Below are 3,863 nucleotides of genomic sequence, written 5' to 3'. Positions count from 1 at the left end.
GTGTTTAGATTCAGTTTAAATTCAGGGACACGGAGCCCCTGTTGATCCTCTACCTAATCACACGAGCCACGGTGTGAGAACGGGTGTGGGTCTCAATCAGCCAAGGTTTTGGGTGAACCCATTGTGAGATCTAGCCCCACCCCATCATGTGATTTCCTGTGATCAAATGTCCCAGGATGTAAGTGGGCGTTAAGACGTCCATGTCCCTCTTCAAGCAACTTAAAGAAGTCCAGACGCTTTTCTTTCCAAGCTCCTTCAACAACATCATTCATAGAACAACTTCCAGCTTCTTTTGCTCGGCTACAGTTTGGATGGATTTGCAGATGCAACAAGACTAAAATGGTTAGGGTCAGGAGGTCAAAGGTCAGAGCTCCTGTGGGTCTGAGGGCGGCCTCACGCTGGAGAAGGATGAAGGAGTCTGACCTGAGCCAGTGTTTGACATGAACACATCAGCACTGCTGTCAGTGAGCCTAACGACAGCCGTTAGCATCATTTCAGTGTTTCAGTCATAAAAACACTTCCTGTCTCTGTGGTGGTTACAGTGACATCATGCAGTTTGTGCTTTGACCTCCAGAGGGCGACAAATCAGCACAGACAGAGAGCTCCATTCAAACTTTGCTGCCATCAGGAATAATTCTTCAAATATAATCATCAGTGTTTGAGCAGTTATGATATCAGGGACAATCTAGACATGTGTGACAATACTGAACATGTCACATGACACACCTCAAACATCATGTGATCCACTCTCAGTCTGCACTTTCATTCATGACTTCAACAGGTTGAAATGAGCTTTGAAGAAACATTCAGTGAAATAAATCTTTCATGGATTCATGTGAGCAGCAGATGAACTTTGTACCAACAACATCTTCAATAACAGAGTCTGAATGAAGCTCAGGTGTTGATGCTGCTCACTGATTGGACGCTTGCTTTCAGCTCTGCTCTCAGTCTTTACTGCACAGGTGAAGGTAGAAAGTGTGACTGGATCTATAGACTGGAAACAGAGAAACATGCTGAACATTTGAAGCTTTGCAGCAGAAATGTTCATGTTACAAATACAGCAGAGCTGATCTGGGATCAGTGTGTTCACACCTGCAGCTACAACAAGGTTTCATCAGAGCTGCTTTTCCACCATCCCTGGACTCGCACCAGTTTGCATACAGGGAGAACCGGTCAACCGAGGATGCGATCGCCACAGTGCTGCACACATTACTGAAGCACTTGGAACACAGGAACACCTATGCACGGCTCCTCTTTGTAGACTACAGCTCGGCTTTTAATACCATCCGGCCATACAAACTCCGTCCCAAACTCCACCAACTGGGACTTAACTCCTCTCTGTGCAACTGGATTGTGGACTTCCTCACTAACCGTAGACAGAGTGTCAGAGTGGGTAAGAACACCTCTTCCACCCTTGTTGTCAACACCGGTGCCCCTCAGGGGTGTGTCCTGAGCCCTCTGCTATACACTCTCTTCACCCATGACTGTATTTCCTCCTGCGCGTCCAATCTCATTGTTAAGTTTGCAGATGACACTACAGTGCTCGGACTTATATCCAACAATGATGAGACAAACTATAGGACAGAGGTGCAACAACTAGAGTCATGGTGCCACGACAATAACTTGGTCTTAAACACCAAAAAGACCAAGGAGATCATTGTAGATTTCCGGAAGAGGGGTCATAACAACCATCTGCCTCTCTTCATTGGCAGTGAGGCGGTGGAGAGGGTGAGCAGTTTTAAATTCTTGGGGGTAACTGTGACCGAGGACCTGTCCTGGGGCAACCATATCACCTCAGTTGTACGGAAGGCCCAACAGCGCCTCTACTACCTGAGGAGACTGCGGAGCGCACACATTCCCAGATCTCTGATGTTGAACTTCTACAACTGTGCCATCAGCAGCGTTCTGACGTATGGATTTCTAGTGTGGTTCCCCAGCTGCACCAAGGCCGATCAGCAAGCACTCCAGCGGGTGGTGAAAGAAGCTGGCAGAATTATTGGAACAAGTCTGCCAGAGATCAGTAATATCTTCCCCACTCGCTGTCTGAGGAGGGTGCACAGTATCCTGCGGGACCAACATCACCCTGCGCGCCACCTTTTCCATCTGCTGCCCTCAGGGAGAAGGTACAGGTCTATACAGGCCAGAACATCCAGACTGGCCAACAGCCTGTATCCACAGGCTGTGAGGCTCCTGAACTCTCTGCCCCCCTCTCACGGACAATAACCATATCCAACTTCTTAATAGCAATGAACTGGTCTGCATTGGTGCATCATATCTTTATTCTCTTCCCCCTCCTGCCCCCCCCCCCCCCCTTTCTTAAATAGATAACTATCATATCTGATATCATATCTCACAGTACAATAATATTGAATGGGTTGCATTGTTGTATTTTGTCATGTTTCTCAGGTCTTTGTCTGAATTTCTACGAACATTATTGCTAAGGATTGTCTTATTGCATTGGAGTCACACTGGGTTAAATATGTACACTTGGGTTTTAAGGGGTATTTATTATTTTCTTCTTTTTTTTGGGTTGTATGGAAGCCCCAAACGCAATTTCATTGTTCTTGACAATGACAATAAATAAATAAATACTAAATACTAAATACTAAATGTCTCCACACGTCAGCATGTGAACTTTACTCTGACTCAGTCTGAGCAGTCAGACGGCATATTTTTAAAGTTAACACATCAGCACACACAGAGCTGAGCCCCTCCCACCTGTGCTGAGTTTCAGGTGGAGCCCCGCCTCCTTCCAGGAAGCAGCTCACCTGTGTGTCCGTGTTTAGTGTCCAGGTGTGGAGTGGAGCTTGTTGTTGGTGTGTGAAGAAACTGTAAGTTTGCTTTGTTTCCTCCTTTAACAGTTTGTCTTTAGGAACTTTACTGTTTGTTCAGCTCGTGTTTGATTTCTTCACACAACAAACTGTGTGTGTTTGTATTTCCGGTCTCTCCATTAAAGTCAGTGTGTAATGTTTCCTGGCTAACATCAGCTGTGTGCAGCTTAGTTCAGCACAAATCTGCCGCTCCATAGTTCACGGTAACGGACTCACAGCTGGACCAACGAGGCCGAGTGTGTCCGCCACTCTGAGCTACGTTCGTGTTTGTGTACTTGTAGTTTGTACTTTGAGTTCACTCAGAGCCCACAGAGGACGCAGCGTACGTGATGACGTCACAGCCCTTTACCTCCTTTACTGTCACTGTGATTAATATTTACACACGAGACACCTGCAGAGCTCTGACGCTAAGCTAGCACACAGCATGCTAACACTAAGCTAAAGCTAAGCTAGCCAAGAACCCAGAGTGAGTTAAAGCTGAGTAAACACTGACCCCAGACCAGCACCGTGATAAAGTGAGCTGCTGCTGCTGAACTTGAACAGGTAACAAAGTGATGAGCAGTCAGGCTGCAGGTTTCTACCTGTTCATGTTTCTACAGTAGAATCACTTTGAAGTGTCTTTGTGCTGTTTCATCTTTGATTTGTGTTCATAAACACTCAGAGAAACATCACGTGACCTCATCAGGATCTGTGTTGGTGTGTGGGGCTGTACCTCAGCTTTATGTTGTTACATGCTCATTTGTTCATTTCACACAGTAACATCAAAGTAATGTTATGAGGAGTAATGAAGTAACGTACTCCATTACTTTTAATCAAAGTGTTCTGTGTAATATGTGTAATAATGACTGTTTTGAGTAATGACCAACACTGATCACAACAAAGAGGAAATGCCTCCAACATGCACAAACATTTGAGCCACAACATGCAGTTAATGTGCACAAATGTCTTTGATATGCTGCTCAGTGATGGTGGTGACTGTCAGAGCAGAGCTACTGAGAATCAATAAGTAATATCAATGATGGGATCAGAATC

This window comes from Copadichromis virginalis, linkage group LG4, assembly GCF_057382275.1.
Source record: "Copadichromis virginalis isolate Kocher_CV1m ecotype Utaka linkage group LG4, C_Virginalis_male_GT1.1, whole genome shotgun sequence".
Lineage (NCBI taxonomy): Eukaryota > Metazoa > Chordata > Actinopteri > Cichliformes > Cichlidae > Copadichromis > Copadichromis virginalis.
The sequence above is the reverse complement of the archived record's forward strand: the minus strand, read 5'-3'. Positions refer to the sequence as shown.